Source organism: Lampris incognitus, chromosome 4 (assembly GCF_029633865.1).
Source record: "Lampris incognitus isolate fLamInc1 chromosome 4, fLamInc1.hap2, whole genome shotgun sequence".
NCBI classification, from domain to species: domain Eukaryota; kingdom Metazoa; phylum Chordata; class Actinopteri; order Lampriformes; family Lampridae; genus Lampris; species Lampris incognitus.
In genome coordinates, this window is record NC_079214.1 from 50919369 (window position 1) to 50940023 (window position 20655).

At 45.7% G+C, this 20655-nt stretch overlaps 1 protein-coding gene across 1 annotated transcript in view; it reads right to left on the bottom strand.

The window, feature by feature from the left end:
- Positions 1–11561, bottom strand: part of gpn1 (GPN-loop GTPase 1) — a 32297-nt gene extending 20736 nt beyond the window's left edge. Inside the window, exon 1 of the mRNA XM_056278710.1 lies at positions 11504–11561. The gene's annotated coding sequence lies outside the window, so the exon portion shown is untranslated. The remainder of the gene's footprint in view (positions 1–11503) is intronic.
- Positions 11562–20655: the final 9094 nt, after the last annotated feature.

The window sequence follows — 20655 nt, forward strand, 5'->3', positions numbered from 1 at the left end:
AACAGTGGACTTTAGGAGACATCCCTCAGCAATGCTCCCCCTCAAAATACCCGACAGCCCTGTGTCAACCGTGGAGACCCTCAAGTTTCTGGGAACTAACATCTCAAAAGACGTAAAGTGGGAGACAAACACCAACTCAGTCCTCAAAAAGGCCCAGCAGAGGATGTTCTTTCTGTGGCAATTGAGGAAATTTGGCCTGCCACAGGAGCTGTTGAGCCAGTTCTACACCACAGTCACTGAATCTGTCCTGTGTACATCCATCACGGTCTGGTTCGGAGCAGCAACAAAACGGGATAAGAACAGACTACAGCGAATAGTAAAGACAGCAGAAGAAAAAAAAATCAGTGGGCACGTCCCTGCCCACTCTGCAGGACTTGTACAGAGCCCAGAAACAGGTGGGCAGAATCACACAGACCCCCCCCCCCCACACACACACACACAGAACAGTGTGTTTGAATTTTGACCCTCTGGCAAGTGCTGCAGAGCACTTGACATAGGAACAGCCCCCCCCCCCCCCCCCACACACACACACAGGCCATCTCTCTCATAAATACTTAGCAGCATGGTGCAATAATGGACATTTATTATGCAAATGTGACACTTTATAAATAGCCCCCTGCGATTAAGCTGTCTCAGCTATATATATGCGATGTGCAGTAGCTATTTTTAAACCAGATACACAATACAAATGTACAATTGTAAATGCACATAAAGCTGTCGTACACCGGTAACAAATTATTATTGTTATTGTTATAACTGTCACATAATTATATAATATAGTATGTAATTTTATGATATGAACTAGATAAATATACAGTATATATGTTTTAGTTTATAACATAATATAATTAATATATAAGATAATATATAATCATAATTATTCATAAAGTTATATTAAAAGTACAGGGCCAACAACCGTGCTCTGATGTACACCCTATTTAACATCAGATAATTTCAATGTACTATTATTATAGCAGACGTATTACATTCTTCTAGATAAGCACGACTTAAACCAAGAGAGAGCTAAGCCAGAGACACCAAAATTACAATTTATTCTGTCTAATAGTGATCATTGGCGACAGGCATGGGCGCATGTCCATGAATACTGGGGTGGCACCCAGCACTTTACCTGTGCCTTCATCCATAGGGTTAGTGGTTGTGTCAGGAAGGGCATCCATCATAACATTTTGCCACATTATTCTTCAGATTGACAAGACCATACTGGATTGGTCAAAGCTCCATACGGGATTGGTCAAGGCCCAGGTTAACAACAGCTGCCATTGGTGCTGTACCCTCACAGGGTACCAATTGAAACTATAAAATCCACTGTGGCGACCCCTCAGAAACAGGGAACAAGCTGAAAGAAGAAGAAGAATAGCATACAGTGACCAGTGGTGTCAAAGGCTACACTGAGGTCCAGTAGTAGAAGCACAGAGGTGGAATCAGAGTCCATAGCAATTAGAAGATCATTTACCACTCTGGCCAGAGCAGTTTCAGTGGAGTGACAGGCCCTGAAAGATGATTGAAAAGGGTCATATAGATAGTTTTCCTCTATATGGGTCAAAAGGTGTTGATAGACAACTCTCTAGCACTTAAGAAAAGAGGGGAAGACTAGAGACTGGTCAATAGTTAATAGGCCCTGGATCGAGGTGGGGTTTCTTAACCAGAGGTTTGACCACAGCTGTCTTAAAACTGCTGGGAACAATGCCAGTAGTGAGTGATAAATTAACAATGTCCAGCATTGTAGGTTTCAGGAAAGGCCATAGGTCTTTAAAACGTTTTGCTGGTAATGGGTCAATTAGGCTAGTAGTTGGTTTAGAAGCTGACATGAGCTTAGTCAAAGTATCAATTGAGATAGTCTCAAAAGCTGTAATAACAGGGACTATCAGTGACTCATTGTATAGAATTTGGTAAGACAGGGTCTGCAGGAGTAGCTGGAGTTGAAGAACTAATTTTGTTTCTGATCTCATCAGCCTTATTGCAGAAAAAGTCGAGAAACTCATGGGCTGTGAAGGGTGAGCAGCTAATACAAAGCTGCTTTTTAGTAAATTTAGCTAGAGTGTCAGAGAGAGATATGGGATTATGTTAATTGATATTGATTAAGCAAGAGAGATACACTGCTTTTGCAGCAGATAAAGCATGATTGTGTTTCAATAAACACCCATGCCAAGATAGGTGAAAAACTTCCAGTTTTGATTTTCGCCATCTACGCTCCAGTCTCCTGCAGGCCCACTTAAGAGCACGTGTCTCATCATTAAACCAAGGTGTAGGCCTCTTTAGTCTCCCAGCTCTGGTAGTGAGAGGTGCAACTGAATCAAGAAGACTAGAGAGAGCCACATTTAAGTCACTAAGGGAGAATTTCAACTGAGTCTCTCTCTCTACAGTGAAAAAAGCCAAGATGTCAGGCAGCTGCTGGCCTGCAGCTACAGTGGATGTACCAATGTGGCGAGAGGCAATTACATCTGTGTTGACATTAACTGGACAGGCCAATAATGTTTTAAATTTAATGAGAAAATGATCTGACACAGCAGATGTGGTTGGCAAGACAGTCAGATCAGAAACAGCTATCCCTTTAGATAAAACCCATCAAGGGTGTTACTGCTGCAATGAGTCAACTTGAACAAACTGAGTGAACCCAAAAGTATCAATAAGCGCCAGAAAGGCCTTATGTAGGGGATCAACCAGCCTTATTCAGATGAATATTGAAATCGTCAAGAATTAGAGTCTTATTAGAAAGACTAACAAGACTTGAGACAAATTCTCCAAATTCTTCAAGAAATACTGAGTAAGGGCCAGGAGGTCAATTTTCTTTCGGTGGACTGAGCAGAGTCTGTTCGTGGCTGAGGGAGATAGATGTAGAAGAGTCTCAAATGATTTGAGTTTAGTTTCAAATTTAGAAGTTAAATGAAAATAGACTTAAATATTAAGACAACAGACAAAGCAAGAGAGGCAAGATTGAGATGGCTTGAACATGTGTGGAGGAGGGATGCTGGGTATATTGGGAGAAGGATGCTGAATATGGAGCTGCCAGGAAATTAAAAGAGGAAGGCCAAAGAGGAGATTTATAGATGTGGTGAGAGAGAACATGCAGGTGGCTGGTGTGACAGAGGATGATGCAGAGGACAGGAAGAAATGGAAATGGATGATCCACTGTGGTGACTCTTAATGGGAGCAGTCAATAGTAGTAGTAGTAGTAGATTAAGACAACACTCCCACTCATTTATTTGCCCGAGCTACGTGGGTGTCAGGTGGGGAAGCTTCATTTAAAGGAAGGAAAACATTTTGTTTCAGCCATGTTTCACATAACCTATTCATGTCGAAACTATGTTCAAGAATAAGATAATTTATTAGTAAAGCTTTGGTAGAACGTGATCTGATATTTATGAAACAAATTTAAGTGTCTTGTTGAAGTGGTCAGTAGTAGGCAGAACTTTAGAGCTACCACTAGATGAAATATTAATTGGAATTGGACACCTTGTATTATTAGTTGTCAGTTTTGAAGACCTACACTTTGGACAATGTGTGGTCACACTTTTGATAACATTAGATGTTTGTTTCTGTAGTTTATTGGGTACTTTGTTGCACATTTCACCACCACCAGTGGTAGGAATGATTATTAGATTATTGTGATTCACACATTTAGGAGTGGAGAGCTTGGGAGCAATACAGTAGGGTAGGGAGACGGTCTCAATGGTATAGACCAAGCTGTTAGTCTGATCTACACTATGAGAAATTGCCTGACTAAACATTAACTAAACTAGTTGACTCCACATCTGCACTAGGTTTAAACCTAGCAAGCTCTCCTGCCACCAGCTGAATATGTCCTTAGTGTTAAACTAAATGTAGACAGCTATACTGCTAGACAAAAGAGCGGCGCCACCCCCAGTTGGGTGAATGCCGTCCTCTTTCAGCATGTAAGGGGGCCCCCAGAAAGAAGGCTAGTTATCAACAAAACCGAATCCCTGCTCATTAAATAATGAGCCAGCCAGCGGTTCATTGGGGTACTGTACATGTCATCATCACCCCTAACAGGTAAGGGACCAGAGACAATTATCAATGCCGGCACATCTTTCTGGCCAACTCAAGTGTCCTAATTAGGCTGGCTTATTGGTGCCAACATGAATAACAATGTTGTTGAAAGTAGTTGTGCTGTGTGCCTGGGTTCCCTGTTTCTCCCTCCATGATGCCAGCACCCTAAGTTTATCCTCTATGTTAGAGACTCTGGCCCTGGGAAACAGTGAACCAAGGCTGTTGAAGCTAATCTAATATTGCAGGTAATGGAGTCTCCCAGCGTGTGTTGCTTTACTCTGTTGACAGGAGCGGGAGAGGCATGCTGGCCGATAGGACTACCAACAGGGCTGGTGAGGGGCAAAAACCTGGTTTGCTGTCGGCAGAGGTGATTGCAGACCAGGCCACACAACCGGTGGCTTGCTCTTGTAAGCCTTCCCATGTCATCAAACGGGGACTAACTTCGCCACATCTGCTGATTAGTCTTGATGCATGCTCAAAAATCCAGGTAAGAAAATCAAAGAAGGTTGAATCAGTTCATACAACGTTTATTGACTGATACATTTCATCACTCAACTGTTGAGTGTTGAAGTTGAGTGATGAAACGTATCTGTCCATAAATGTTGTACCCAGATGAACTGATTCAACCTTCTTTGATCCGCCAATTAGGCAGAGCTAGTGCTAACAATAGTATGTCTGCTGTCAGGCCTGGGACTATCTGGAGTGCCCGTCACGTCTAACGTAATCCTAGCTGAAAGTAGCTGCTCTAACTCGCGGACACGTCTCTCTAGTAGACACAACCGATCTGTAACTGAGGAACAGTCACCACACACCATTTTAATGAGGCGAGGCTGCTTTGACTGCAAATGCAATAGAGCTAACTGCTAAAACTGAAGCTAGTAAACGGACTAGGAATGAAAGGATGCCCATTAACACAAGAGTCTTTTGAGAAAGAAAAGTAGCAAATCTCACGATAAAGTGAACTAAGCACAGAAAATATCGAAAACAGTAGGACAAATGAAGAGGTTACAGTAGAATATAGAGAAGAGAGAGTAACAGAATAAACAGAAGTTATCGATCACACAAAGCTGAAGCTCTCAAAGCTGGAAGCCAGAAGCCTGTGAAAGAGACCAGTTTCATATTGTGGAGATGAGAACCACAACATCCCAATTTTCTATTTTAACCTTTAACATACTATTTTTCAACTGTGTTATATTTTATGGGATCTACACCAGCAACCCACCGAGTCAAATTCATTGTATGTGAAAACTTGTGTGTCTAATAGATAGGCTAATAGATTTGCTTGCGATAATGCTCAAGATGCATTTATATATGATGGAGAGGTTAAGCGGCCGATTAAGTTGTTGAATAACTACCTTGTCTCGGTTATATTTTGATATGTTTGTGGATGCCTGGTGAGAGGTTTTCTAGCTCTCCTGTAGTGGTTGTTCGTATTCGATCTTCAAAAGAGAGTGGAAGGTTCCCCAGATAGCAAAATTGCTGTGGCCCGGATCCGTCTCACACCTGACACTTCATCTGGCCCACATACCACATGGAATGATGGCACTTGGGCGGTCCGTCCTGTTTGCCAGATCTGGGCCAGAACCAATGCCGCATGTGCCACATATTTGCCAAAGGTGGCGCATATTTGTTTTGTGATATTTGGGCCATATTCACCATTTACCACACGGGCCACTTCAGGGTCACATCCAGATTACATATTGCCGAGAGCACCACATCTTTGCCAAAAAAGGCCCACATTTGATTTTGCATATTTGGGCCATATTTGCTATTATACATGTGGGCCACTTCAGGTTCACACCCATTTTATCAGGGCCAGAAGAAGGCCGTCAGCGCCACATCATTGCCTGAAGCGACCCACATCCGGATGCTATCTGGGTCACAAAGAGCAATTGATCAGTATGCATAGTTACATGGGGAAATTAATCTTTCGAACAAGTGACATCTCATTCCAGTCACGAATCAAGAATTACAAATTAAAATACATTATGATATTTTCAAAAGATAGCTAGTAACATAAAGGAGAGATATGAAATGGTGAACAGCAGCTTGTAACCTTCACACTATTCCTTCCTCTCCCTCTCATACCTCACGTCGCCACCGCCATCGCCACCGCCCACCCGTCTTCCTCAACAGACGGCGTTTCTCACCCTGACCCTTTAGACCCAATCAGAGTCAGGAAGCACTCAGCTTCTAAACAAACAGTCGGAGCTGCCGCGCTGCTCAGCTGAGATTTGCACTTCAAACATGGAGGGGCCTTTGATTAATGCCTGGGTATTTCCTCACAGCTGTTTCTCTGGGAGTTCCCGCCTAACCCCACTTCTTTTTCTCTCCACAACTGAAATAGAGAAAGAGGCCTAAACGTCTGTTGCACTCTTACACCCATGTGTGTTTCTGGGATACGTCGAGTGGCCAAATATATTTTGTGGGCAGTCCAGAGGTAAAACGGGTCCCATTATTTTGGAAATATTGCTTGACTGAGGTTTAAAAGCCTTGCGCATGTTTGGATAAGGTTGTATAAAGTTCTCTGTGTGTTTGATTTCTGTGTTTGTGACTTTTTTTTTTAAGTGTCAGCAAATCTCTCTCTTTGGCATGTAGAACTGGAAATTGCTTGAAGGGGCCTGATCAGCTCAATCCTCTTGTTTCACATGCTCATAATGTTTAACTGAGATGTGTAATGAGAATATGATAGGATTGTTTTTAACTATAGTAGCTATGGGAATAAAATGTTTGCACCATAGAAACTTGGGAAGGGATTTATTGTGGACGTGGTGGGAGCGGTGGGGTTGGTGTGACGACACTATAAATGATAACCAAGAATTCTGGGAACAATAACAACAAACAGCACCGGAAAAGCCATGGGAATACAGTGCTGGGTCGAAGGCCTCAGGTTCAGGGACATTTTGGTAGGTTGTAAAAACAAGACAGACATTAATTATAGATGAGATCAGGTCATGTCATCATTTCCCTCCTTCAGACCCTGAACTGTTGCATCCAACCAAACTCAGCAGCTATGACCGAGGAGTTTTCATTTGTCTAATACATTGAACAATGGTGTGATTTTGTTTGTTTAAAGTGTTTCATAAAGTGTTACTAAGTGGTATAAATTATACAAAAATTACTTCTACTACTACTACTACTACTACTACTACTACTACTACTTCTACTACTACTACTTCTACTACTACTACTACTACTACAGGGAGCAATACGGCAATACAGACAACATTGGCAAGTTTTTGCACACATTATAGAGATGTCACTGCTACAATTAATACATAAAAATAAGGTTAAAAATCGGTTACAAATATAAACATATAAGGAATAAACGAAAAGTGCTATATAAATGTAATCCATCATTATTATTATTATTATTAAACATGACCAAACAGATAATTTAAAATTCTATTGCAGAAATAAAAACCTCTTAATTACAAATGATTTCAAATGACCCTGTGATGGCCTGGCGGCCTGTCCAGGGTGCCTCCCCGCCTGCCGCCCAATGACTGCTGGGATAAACTCCAACATCCCTGCGACCCTGACAGCAAGATAAGCGGTTCGGAAAATGGATGGATGGATAGATGGATGGATGGATGGATAGATGGATAGTAATAATAATGAGGATGATGATGAGTGTGATGATTGTGGTGTTCCCAACACAGAATATTAACCAATGTGGGTTGGTTGGTTTTGAATGTGAACATTCAAATGTGATTGGTGCTGAATGAGGTGGAGGTCAGCTATTGGTTGTTCCTGAAGAGTATATAAGGCAGAATCGCCACTAGGGCATTCTCTTGGTACTCCGCTCTACTCGGGATAGCTAGGTTGTTACAGCGTAATAATAAATATACTATATTACTGTCATAAGTCTGCCGTGTGCACTTTCCAGTTATCTACTGTCATGTGCATAAACGACAGGCAAGGGAGTCGCGATTAATCTACTACTACTACTTTCGGCTGCTCCCGTTAGGGGTCGCCACAGCGGATCATCCGTTTCCATTTCTTCCTGTCTTCTGCGTCTTCCTCTGTCACACCAGCCACCTGCATGTCTTCCCTCACCACATCCATAAACCTCCTCTTTGGCCTTCCTCTTCTCCTCTTCCCTGGCAGCTCCATATTCAGCATCCTTCTTCCAATATACTCAGCATCTCTCCTCCACACATGTCCAAGCCATCTCAATCTTGCCTCTCTTGCTTTGTCTCCAAACCGTCCAACCTGAGCGGTCCCTCTAATATAATCGCTCCTAATCCTGTCCTTCTTCGTTACTCCCAGTGAAAATCTTAGCATCTTCAACTCTGCCACCTCCAGCTCCGCCTCCTGTCTTTTCGTCAGTGCCACTGTCTCCAAACCATATAACATAGCTGGTCTCACAGCCATCTTGTAAACTTTCCCTTTAACTCTTGCTGGTACCCTTCTGTCACAAATCACTCCTGACACACTTCTCCACCCACTCCAACCTGCCTGCACTCTCTTTTTCACCTCTCTACTGCACTCCCCGTTACTTTGGACAGTTGACCCCAAGTATTTAAACTCAAATGCCTTTGTCACCTCCACTCCTTGCATCCTGACCATTCCACTGTCCTCTCTCTCATTCACACATAGGTATTCCGTCTTGCTCCTACTGACTTTCATTCCTCTTCTCTCCAGTGCATACCTCCACCTCTCCAGGCTCTCCTCAACCTGCACCCTACTCTCGCTACAGATCACAATGTCATCCGCGAACATCATCGTCCATAGAGACTCCTGCCTGATCTTGCCCGTCAACCTGTCCATCACCATTGCAAACAAGAAAGGGCTCAGAGCCGATCCTTGATGTAATCCCACCTCCACCTTGAACCCATCTGTCATTCCAACCGCACACCTCACCATTGTCACACTTCCCTCATACGTATCCTGCACCACTCCTACATACTTCTCTGCAACTCCTGACTTCCTCATACAATACCACACCTCCTCTCTCGGCACTCTGTCATAAGCTTTCTCTAAATCTACAAAGACACAATGCAACTCTTTCTGGCCTTCTCTATACTTCTCAATCAACATTCTCAAAGCAAACATCGCATCTGTGGTGCTCTTTCGTGGCATGAAACCATACTGCTGCTCGCTGATCATCACCTCTCCTCTTAACCTAGCTTCTATTACTCTTTCCCAAATCTTTATGCTGTGGCTGATCAACTTTATACCTCTGTAGTTGTTACAGTTCTGCACATCGCCCTTGTTCTTGAAAATCAGTACCAGTATGCTTCTTCTCTTCTTCCAGGACTTTCCAGGATTGTGTTAAACAATCTAGTTAAAAACTCCACTGCCATCTCTCCTAAACATCTCCATGCCTCCACAGGTATGTCATCAGGACCAACTGCCTTTCCACTCTTCATCCTCTTCATAGCTGCCCTCACTTCCTCCTTGCTAATCCGCTGAACTTCCTGATTCACTATCCCTACATCATCCAACCTTCTCTCTCTCTCATTTTCTTCATTCATCAGCCCCTCAAAGTATTCCTCCCACCTTCTTAGCACACTCTCCTCGCTCGTCAGCACATTTCCATCTCTATCCTTGATCGCCCTAACTTGCTGCACATCCTTTGCAGCTTGGTCCCTCTGACTAGCCAATCGGTACAAGTCCTTTTCTCCTTCCTTAGTGTCTAATCTGTCATACAACTCACCATATGCCTTTTCCTTTGCCTTTGCCACCTCTCTCTTTGCTTTATGCTGCATCTCCTTGTACTCCTGTCTACTTTCTTCATCTCTCTTACTATCCCACTTCTTCTTTGCCAACCTTTTCCTCTGTATAATTTGCTGTACTTCCTCATTCCACCACCAAGTCTCCTTGTCTTCCTTCCTCTGTCCTGATGACACACCAAGTACCTTCCTAGCTGTCTCCCTCACTATTTCTGCAGTGGTTGTCCAGCCATCTGGCAACTCTTCACTACCACCCAGTGCCTGTCTTAACTCCTGCCTGAACTCCACACAACAGTCTTACTTCTTCAACTTCCACCATTTGATCTTCGGCTGTGTCTTCACTCGCTTCCTCGTCTTGGTCTCCAAAGTCATCCTACAGACCACCATCCGATGCTGCCTAGCTACGTTCTCCCCTGTCACCACCTTGCAGTCTCCAATCCCTTTTAGATGGTGCCTTCTACATAAGATATAGTCCACCTGTGCGCACTTTCCTCCACTCTTGTATGTCACCCTGTGTTCCTCCCTCTTCTTGAAATATGTATTCACCACAGCCATTTCCATCCCTTTTCGCAAAATCGACCACCATCTGTCCTTCCACATTTCTCTTCTTGACTCCATACCTTCCCATCACCTCCTCATCACCTCTGTTCCCTTCACCAACATGTCCATTGAAGTCCGCTCCAATCACCACTCTCTCCTCCTTGGGTACCCTCTCCACCATGTCGTCCAACTCACTCCAGAATTCTTCTTTTTCATCCATCTCACACCCAACTTGCGGGGCATATGCGCTGATAACATTCAGCAATAAACCTTCAATTTCCAGCTTCATACTCATCACTCTGTCTGACACTCTCTTCACCTCCAGCACGCTCTTGACATACTCTTCCTTCAGAATTACCCCTACCCTATTTCTCCTCCCATTCACACCATGGTAGAAGAGTTTGAACCCACCTCCGATACTCCTGGCCTTACTGCCCTTCCACCTGGTCTCTTGCACACACAGTATGCCTACCTTTCTTCTTTCCATCATGTCAGCCAGCTCTCTCCCTTTACCAATCATAGTGCCAACATTCAAAGTTCCAACTCTCACCTCCACATGCCTACCCTTCCTCCTCTCTAGCTGCCTCTGGACATGCTTTCCCCCTCTCCTTCTCCTTCGCCCAACAGTAGCATAGTTTCCACCGACACCCTGCTGGTTAACAGTACTGGTGGCGGTCGTTGGTAACCCGGGCCTCGACCGATCCGGTATGTAAGTCTTATTTATGATCCGCATATTTGATTTGGCAAAGATTTTACGCCGGATGCCCTTCCTGACGCAACCCTCCCTATTTGTCCGGGCTTGGGGCCGGCACTAAGGATGCACTGGCTTGTGCATCCTCAGTGGCTGGGTTTAGGGAGTCGCGATTAATAACATGCTTTATTCAGCCATCTGCTTCCAGTCCCCGACCCGGACAATCCCCCAGAATGCCCCAGTACAGAACCGCGCTAAAACATATCGTTGTGTGCTCCTCCTCTTACGTACACAGCATGCTGGGCACTGTAGTTCTCATCACATCTCCCTCCTTTTAAAGAACATGTATGTTCCAATGGAAACAATAACATTGCTAGATTATAAAACATAGCAACAGCAATACCATATTAGCAATTTGCTAATTAACAGCATAACCAGCTAACAATGAAGACATGCACTTCAAAATTCAAAAATTAACCTGAAGGGTGGGGTAGACTGCCCAGCCCTTCGACTGAGTGTGGGGATTATTCTGCCCCATTGCTCACTCAGTATCTAAACATCATACCGCTTTGGGGGTTTTACAACTCTACCACTGGAGGTGATGGTGAACCCAGAGGGCCTTGCTGGCACGTCCGGCTCCATGGGAGTGCCTGATGAGGTGGCGACCGGTGGGCTGAGTTGTTCCTGCTGCAAGTCATTGCTGTCTCTGGCTGGTTGGGTTGCAACAGTTGCAGGGGCAGGCACGGATTGCAGGTGCCTGCGGTTCCGTCTGAAGACAGCCCTGTCTTCCGTACACACCGTGTAGAAGTGTGGTTCCCCTGAGGGATTCACCACGACTGCGGGCATGTTCCACCCCTTTTGCCCGTCTAGTTTGACTCGTACCCTCTCACCTGAGTGCAGTTCGGTTAGGGCACCTGCAGAGTGTCTCCTGTAGAAGAAAAACTTATGAGCCTCTTTTGCCCTTCTGTCATTCTTCTCCACCTCCTTGTGGTCGAAGAGCTGTGGCTGGAGTTTCCTCTCCAGCACAGGCATGTTGGTCCGGATCTGGCGGCCGGTCATGAGCTGCATGGGGCTCGCACCTGTGGCAGCAATTGGTGTGGCGCGGTAGCACATCAGGACTAGGTGAGGGTCAGGCTGCCAAAAATTCTTTTGTCCGGCCCTTTCGACAGCTCCATTTGCCTGGGGGAAGTGGGGGCTGCAGGTTGTGTGGCGGAAATCATAGTTCCTACAAAACTGCCTAAATTCGGCTGACATAAACTGTGTGGTATTGTCACTAATGAGTTTCCCAGGGACGCCCCATCGTGCGAACATACCTTTCAGCTGCTCAATCACCTGTAGACTGGAGGTGGTCCGTAGCTGGGCGATCTCAATGTCCCTGGAATAATAATCAACCACCACCAGGTAGTTTTTTCCATCCTGCTCGCAAAGGTCTGCCCCAATCTTGTGCCATGGGCAGGGCGGCAGTGGTGTTGTACATAGGGGCTCTTTGTACTGTGAGGGCTTATTGATTTGGCAGAATGTGCACTGTGTAACTTTCCAGTAAATGTCCGATCCGATGCTGGGCCACCAGACAGACATCCTGGCTCTTTCACGACACTTTGTAAGGCCTTGGTGCCCTTCGTGAATCCTGTGTAGGATGTCTTCCTGATACACGGGGGGAATTACAATCCTGTCTTGGTACAGGAGCAGCCCGTCTGCCTCGGACAGCGATGCCCTCGCAGCGTGGTAGCCATGCAGATAAAAGGGCACGTGCCTCGGCCATCCCTCTCTGGTGTACCCACTCACCCTCTGCATTGTGTCGTCCTGACGCGTGGCCTGCTTTAACATGGCCCGCTTCGTGCTCGACACTGGTTTGGTTTCGATCACAGCTTCGACATGCGCACGCATATCCCCGTCTGTGTCTGCCCCGCGGCCGTCCTGGAGTGGGTTCCTGGAAAGGGCGTCGGCCACCACCAGCTGTGAACCCGGAACATACACTGCTCTGGGGTTAAAACGCATTAGACGAATTAGAAGCCGCTGGCATCTCGGCGGCACTTTGTCCAGATCATATGCATTAATGAGGGGGGCCAGGGGCTTGTGGTCTGTCTGTAAGCTAAACTCAGCTAAGCCTAACAGATAACGGGAAAACCGCTCACAGGCCCACACCCCTGCAAGGCATTCCTTCTCTAACTGAGAGTATCTCTTCTCTGCACCTGTGAGAGTTCTGGAGCAGAAGGCAACAGGCTGAACTTTGTCCCCCTGAACCTGCAACAGTGCTGCCCCCAGCCCGTAACTACTAGCGTCCGCGCTCACAATGGTGGGCCTTGCTACCTCATAGTATGCCAGGGCAGGAGTGGAAGACAACATTGCTTTTACCTTGGTGAAGGCTTACTGTTGGGGCTCCCCCCACTGCCACTCTGCGTCTTTCTTCAGCAGCTCACTCACCGGGTGTAGCACTGATGACAGTTCGGGTAGAAACCTCCCCAGATAATTTACCATACCCAGCCACTGTCTCACCTGAGGGACATTCTCGGGGCTCTGCATGTCTGAGATGGCCTTCACCTTGCCTGGATCTGGTTTGATGCCGTCTTTGCTGATGATGTGCCCGAAATATTGTAACTCACTCCTGCTGAAGCGGCATTTCTCCAGGTTGAGCTTCAGCCCCGATGTTTTGATTGTCTGCAGTACCGCCTCCAAGTTTCTATCGTGCTCGTCCTGGTCCTTGCCGTACACGAGTATGTCATCCATGACGACGACCGTGCCCTTGTGGTCTCTCAGCAGAATGCACATTTCCCTCTGGAAGGTCTCCGGTGCCGATGTGATGCCGAATGGGAGCCGCTGGAAACAGAACCGGCCTCTGGGAGTAATGAAAGTGGTTAGTTTTACACATCTGGGATCTAGCGAAATTTGCCAGAAGCCAGACGATGCGTCTAACGTTGTAAAAACTCCTGCCCCTGCTAACTTGGGCATAATGTCCTCCAGCATGGGAAGCATAAACCGCTCGCGCTTAACAGCCTGGTTTAACCGCTTTAGGTCCACACAGATCCGTATCTTGCCGTTCTTTTTGACTACAGGCACCATGTGTGCGCACCACTCTGTGGGCTCGGTCACTTCTGTGATGATCCCCAAGGACTGCATGCGTTGCAGCTCGTCGTCCACCTTTGGCATGAGAGGGAAAGGGACCCTGCGTGGCGTGCTGAGGGCATAAGGCTGTATATTGGGCTTAAGCTCAATCATGACAGGTTCACAATTAAGCAATCCAATCCCCGAAAACATCTTCGCTAACCTGATCTGTTCTAAAAACTAGGCCCATTTCACATGCAGCTCTGCGACTCAATAGATTGTTGGCATTTGGCCCTTTTATCACAAAAATCCCACTTTTGTGCATCTTCCCCCGTCTCTCCGTGCACGCCACAAATTTCCCCGCACACTGCAGTGCTCCCCCTGGGCTTCTCAGGTCGATTGATGTTTTAACCAGCTGTGGCCATTCAGGCAGTGACCTATATGCAGTCTGTGACATGGTAGTGATGTCCGCCCCCGTATCGATTTTAAAATTAACCAACTTGCCGCAGATCGGTAACTCCACTTGCCACTTTTTCTCAAAATCCTCTATGCAACCGAGGAAGTAGGGGCGGCTTTCACTTTCCGCTTCGCCCTCATATGCATCATCCTGGTAAACGACCTCCCTCACGTCACTGGTTTTGCATACGGCAGCAAAATGTCCCAGCTTTTCGCATTTCCTGCAATGCCTGTTGCGTGCAGGGCATTCCTGCTGCTGCCCGTGCACGCGATTACATCGGGGGCAGGCTGTTTTGGGCCGCGGTGCGTTTCCGTTGCCCTTATTGTAGTGGTTGCTAGCGTTACTGCGGTCGCGGTTGGTATTGGCGCCCTGTGCTTTGCTAACTGCATTCAGTTCAGCTGTAATTCCTTCCGCATTAGTTTCCGTAATAGTTTCTGCATCTTTCCCCATTGCGTATATCAAGGAATTGACTTGGATCTCTGCCGTGTGCACTTTCCAGTTATCTACTTAAACAGTTTAGAACAATATTAGTGTTTCATACACGACAATGATGATGATGATGATAATAACAACAACAACAATAATAATAATAATAATAATTAGGTTGATTTGAAGAAAGGAGGTGGAGGAGGAGTTGATTTCAGATAGAGAGCACTGTAGGATGAGAACAGGAGGCAGAAAAGAGGAGCAGCAGGAGGAAGCAGGGCAAGGCAAGGCCAGGCAAGTTTATTTGTGTAGCACCTTATCATCGCAGAGGTCATTCAAAGTGCTTTACAGGCAAAGGATAAGAAAAAAAAGAGGAGGGGTCGGGAAGAGGTTTAGGGGGAAGATGGACATGTTAAAGACATGTAAGGGCGGGGATAGCATTATCTGAGAAATAGCCGCAGAATAGCTCTAAATGCATTTCCTCTGATACTCGTCAGGGTCGAGGTGTTTGCGTGTTTGTGGAAGCCTTGATGAAGTGTATCTGGTGCAGTGTCATGGAGGACTTGATATGTAACGTCCTGTTTATAACGGCCCAATTCTCGATTTGCTCAGCTCGGCTGTGCCTTAGTGCTTATGAGTGCCAGTTCAACTGGATTTATATGCGGAGCAGATGTGGGCAAGGAAGACAAATAGACAGAGATGTTTGTATTCATGCCTTCCAATTTGGAGATTAATAAAGATGAGTAATTCTGGCAATGATAAGTGTTTTGAAAATAAATCTTTTTGAGCTGATATTTTTTGTAAGATTAAAAAAAATCAATGAGAATAAAACAGAGCAGAACTAAACGCATGCACCAAATGGAGCCAATCCAGGCCAAACAGGATCGAGCCGAGTATAACAAAGCTAAGCAGAATATAACAGAACAAAATATGGTGACGCAAACAAAACAGAAGAGAACAACCAGGGGCGTCTGGGTAGCATGGCGGTCTATTCCGTTGCTTACCAACACGGAGATCGCTGGTTCGAATCCCAGTGTTACCCCCGGCTTGGTTGGGCCTCCCTACAGACACAATTGGCCGTGTCTGCGGGTGGGAAGCCAGATGCAGCTATGTGTCATAGTCGCTACTCTTGCGCCTCCTCTGGTCGGTTGGGGCGCCTGTTCGGGGGGGATAGCGTGATCCTCCCACGCGCTATGTCCCCCTGGCGAAACTCCCCACTGTCAGGTGAAAAGAAGTGGCTGGTGACTCCACATGTATCGGAGGAGGCATGTGGTAGTCTGCAGCCCTCCCCGGATTGGCAGAGGGGGTGGAGCAGCGACCGGGACGGCTCAGAAGAGGAGGGTAATTGGCTGGATACAACTGAAACAATACAAGAGAACAGCCAAAGGAAAGGAGGAGGTGAAAATAGGATGAAACTTAATCAGAAAGTAGAAGAGAGGATGTTTTTTAGAAATCAAGGCTAATGTTAGTACCAGGTGTTTAAAACCCTCCCTTGAAAGCCAGTGCCAACACCACACTACATAAACGGATGGACACACACACACACACACACACACACACACACTACCACATCCTCCTGCGTCAAAACAATCACACAAACACCAGCAAACGTGTAAAAAACACAAAGCCCCGCCACACAAACACAACCACGATCACGTGCAAATGCAGCGGCCCCCCACCCACACACGAACCAACACACAAACACCATCACTGACACCTCAGCACCACACGCAGTAAGAGCTGAGACCCCTACAGAGAGTCAGCCTTGTGTGCAGCTTCCTGTGTGAGCTGGCAGATTTTCATGACAGTAAATATTTCTACACTTTTGCAACTCAGTGCTGTAAATGTGACTCACAAAAGTCTAGGCAATGCTTTCCAGAAATCTCTTACTACAATGGCAACGACAAAGAGGAGCAATGAACTGTCAGCTTCCAGAGGCATACAATCCAGAGAATAAAATTCACTGTCAGAAATATGTTAATTTTTCAAGTACAGGTTACAAAACAGGATAAACGCCTTAAACATGGTACAGGAGGGTAGGGTACGACACCGTTGTGAGCTGTACTGTGCTGTGTTAAGTAATAGGCCACATTATAAAACAGATCTTATATAATTTCACTAGCAAATCACTGGCAGGCTTGGTATGTAAAGGAAAAGAAAATACAAAGTTTAGGGCCTTACATTTAACTGGTCAAAGTCCAGTCCCAATGCTATGCTGAGGTGCATTTATTCTGGTATGCTTTCACAGCATAATCACAAACATGCACAGTTTGTGCAAGGTAGAGTGCAAGCCAAAGAGCATTATCTTATGGAGAAGACCGCATACGACTGAGGAGGGGATTTTTTTCTCCCCCCATTTTTCTCCCCAGTTGTATCTGACCAATTACCCCACTCTTCCGAGCCGTCCTGGTTGCTGCTCCACCTCCGCTGCCGATCCGGGGAGGGCTGCAGACTACCAAATGCCTCCTCCGATACATGTGGAGTCGCCAGCCGCTTCTTTTCACCTGACAGTGAGGAGTTTTGCCAGGGGGACGTAGCACGTGGGAGGATCATGCTATTCCCCCCAGTCTCCCCCCCTCCTCTGAACAGGCACCCCGGCCGACCAGAGGAGGCGCTAGTGCAGTGACCAGGACACATACCCACATCTGGCTTCCCACCTGCAGACACGTCCAGTTGTATCTGTAGGGACGTCCGACCAAGCCAGGGGTAACACGGGGGATTCGAACCAGCGATCCCCGTGTTGGTAGGCAACGGAATAGATCGCTACACTACCCGGATGCCCAGAAGCGGGAAAATTTCATTCATTCTTTTCCAAATGTGTCCTTCAAGCTGAAGAAAGCCCTTGCTATTGCCCTGATTGTTCAGCATGGTGGTATATACTAGCCCACCAGCGGAGTTTAACACTAGTTCCCAATGACATGCTAGTTAGTTATCATAATGCACACAACAATACGATAAGTAACACAATATAAATGTACTAACCTGATAGCGCCTCCATCCTTTCAGATACTATATGCCACTGACTATCTCGTCTGGTCACCTACCCAGTATACAATTATATATCTGGCTGCTCAACACACAAGATTATGCTCTTCTTCATATTTCTTTGCAGTCAAAATATTGTTTTTGCAATTTGGCAGCTACATTAACCTCTGCCTCCTGTAAATGCTGGAATGCCACTGAACATGCCTCATAGGGGTCAATGTATTTGGAGGTTAAAGTTCAATGAAGTCGAACTCAAGCATTAAATGTTGCGGCATTCCAAGTCAGCGTGCGTCCCTCAGGGTCATGCAGCTGCACAGCGAGGCCCTCCATTAAGAATCAATGAACTTGTGCTGTGCTGAGCACGTGTCACAAGCATGAACATATGCAGCTACATCGCATATATTCAATTTATCAAATATTTTCATACATTACATTATTAATGTCAAAGTTCTTAAGAGCTATGGCCTTGCAGAATTGAAAATGTGGAAATTTGTATAAATCTGGCCAGCTAGCATAGTTTTAGCATTGGCAGCATTTGCAAATTAATATACAACTTGGATCTAACTTTGAAGCCTCTCCCACATGTATCATCTCACAGAAATTTGTGAGAGCAATCAGGTTTTAGCGTTTTGGGCCTGAATTCCCAAAAAATAGGGTTTTACTTAAGCTAGATCAGGGGCCTGTCTGACAGTAAAGCAAGATTACTATTTTAGCAGTTTGGGTGGGTGGACTTGTTCCCACAAATGTGATCTTTTTAAACTGGTTCATCCCCATTGAGTGCAAATGTATATTAAACCCGTTATGAAACCCATTAGAGATTGTTTAATCAAGGAACTTTCTTTGAAGAATCTAAAAGTTACGTAAAGAACCACCCAGTAACCCTGTTTTGCAAAGCGAGTAGCCCTCATCTTTTCTCCATCGCCTTCTTTTCTCTAATTTTGCTACCTCTCAGCCCCCCCCCCCCCCCCACCTTGTCCATGACTTCTTCTCCTCCTCCTCCTCCTCCTCCATCCAGTGCTCCTTCCTGCTGGGACACAGAGGACTCCGTGCTTCACAGTGATCTCTCTGTTTTCTATGTAACTAGAGTCTCAATGGCAACTTGTCAAACCCAACCTACCCCCTGTCCACCCTTTCATCCCACTGACCTCTCTACCGTTCTGCCGGATGACAACAGCCAGCTTAACTGGACAGAGAAATGAGGAGGGGGGATGTACTTCTGTCTTATTTCTTTCCAAAATAGAGATGTGGTTTCCTCATCTGTGGAGAGCAGAGCCTGAGATTTGGTTTGACCTCCACAGAGCAACGCTTGGCCAACATGACTCACCCGCAGGAAAGCTCATAAACAATTCATCTTTTTATAAAACAATGTGTGTCTCTGATGCACTGATAAACACACGAAATGGTTACGCATGAATATGACCCGAGGCCAGTGTTTGTCATCCTTCCCGCATCCTTGAAGCTTTCAGCGTTTTGAGGATGTGAGCTACAAGCTGGGTAACTGTATTCTCCCCTGCTGTTCAAAAGTTATACAACACCAGCATCAGGCCTGTAGTCAGCAAATACGGTGCTGCCTTGGTCCAACGTGGTGGCACCACACTTAAAGCAGCTGTAGCTAACTTTGTTTTAACACAGTTTTGTCATATTTAGTGAAATTAATGAACACTGAAATGCTTTCAATGCTTATTTTGTGCAGACTTCACTCCTTTGTTCTGTGTTTCATAACTTTTGTCTTACACCTAAATATTTTTTTTTCTGGATGTGCACACAATTGGTTAATCTTCTGAAATATTCAGAAGGGGGGGGGCTTTTTCTCCCCAGTTGTATCTGTGCAATTACCCCACTCTTCTGAGCCGTCCTGATCGTTGCTCCACCCTCTGCAGACTACCACATGCTTCCTCCAATACATGTGGAGTCTCCAGCTGCTTCTTTTCACCTGACAGTGAGGATTTTCGCCAGGGGGACATAGCATGTGGGAGGATCATGCTATTGCCTCCCAGTTCCCCCTCCCCCCTGAACAGGCAACCCGACTGACCAGAGGAGGCGCTAGTGCAGTGACCAGGACACATACCCACTCGCAGACACGGCCAGTTGTATGTGTAGGGACGCCCGACCAAGCCGGAGGTAACATGGGGAGTCGAACTGGTGATCCCGATGTTGGTAGGCAACAGAATAGGCCGCTATGCTACCCGGATGCCCCTGTTCTTTTTTGTTTTTTGTTTTTTTTACATGCATAGATTATCAGCAACAATACACATTTTTCCAGTTGTGATGTGCAAACTCATGCATGCGCATGAACCTAGTTTAGATGGAGGGAGGGGTCACGAGAGGGAGGGAGGAAGCAGAACGAGGGGAGGTCAAAATTGCTCACCTGTCCAATTTTACCTACAGCAGATTTAATTCAAACACACACACACACACACATTATATATGTGTGTATATATATGTGTGTGTGTGTGTGTGTGTGTGTGTGTGTGTGTGTGTGTGTGTGTGTGTGTGTGTGTGTGTGTGTATATATATAACTTTGTTAAAAGAAACACTCAATGGTAGGGAAAATGCTGAACAAATAAGAGCAAAGTAATCCAGTGAGTCAAGTAAATTCTTTATGAGACAGTACAAGCCTGTTTCATGCAATAAGCAATCATCAGCTGTCAAGATGATTGACAGCTGATGATTGCTTATGGCATGAAATAGGTTTGTTCTGTGTCATAAAGAATTTACTTGACTCACTGGATTATATATATACATATATATATATATATATATATATATATATATATTTGTGTGTGTGTGTGTGTGTGTGCGCGTGT